This window comes from Charadrius vociferus, unplaced genomic scaffold (assembly GCF_000708025.1).
Source record: "Charadrius vociferus isolate BGI_N301 unplaced genomic scaffold, ASM70802v2 scaffold12, whole genome shotgun sequence".
Taxonomy (NCBI): Eukaryota; Metazoa; Chordata; class Aves; order Charadriiformes; family Charadriidae; genus Charadrius; species Charadrius vociferus.
In genome coordinates, this window is record NW_009647422.1 from 2,921,611 (window position 1) to 2,921,956 (window position 346).

Sequence of the window (346 nt, forward strand, 5' to 3'; positions counted from 1 at the left end):
CCTCTTAAACCAACACCCCCACACCACCACCACCTCCTTCTTCCCTCCCCCCCCGCAATAAATATTTTATTAATCCCTGCTGGAAAAGCTTGAAAAACAGATTTGGGATAGGCCCGAAGGTGGTGGGAATGGGGTGGGGTGCTTTTAAATCCCTCCACCTTCAGCACCCCCCTCCTCATCTCCGCACACCCCCCCACCAGTATGCACTGCCTAACTGGAGGCATGTGTCCTCTTCAAGCAGGAGGGAAGGGGCTGGGACAGGGGTGGGACAGGGGGGTAGTGGGATGAGGTGGGGTGGGATGAGATGGGATGGGATGGGATGGGGTGGGATGAGATGGGATGGGGT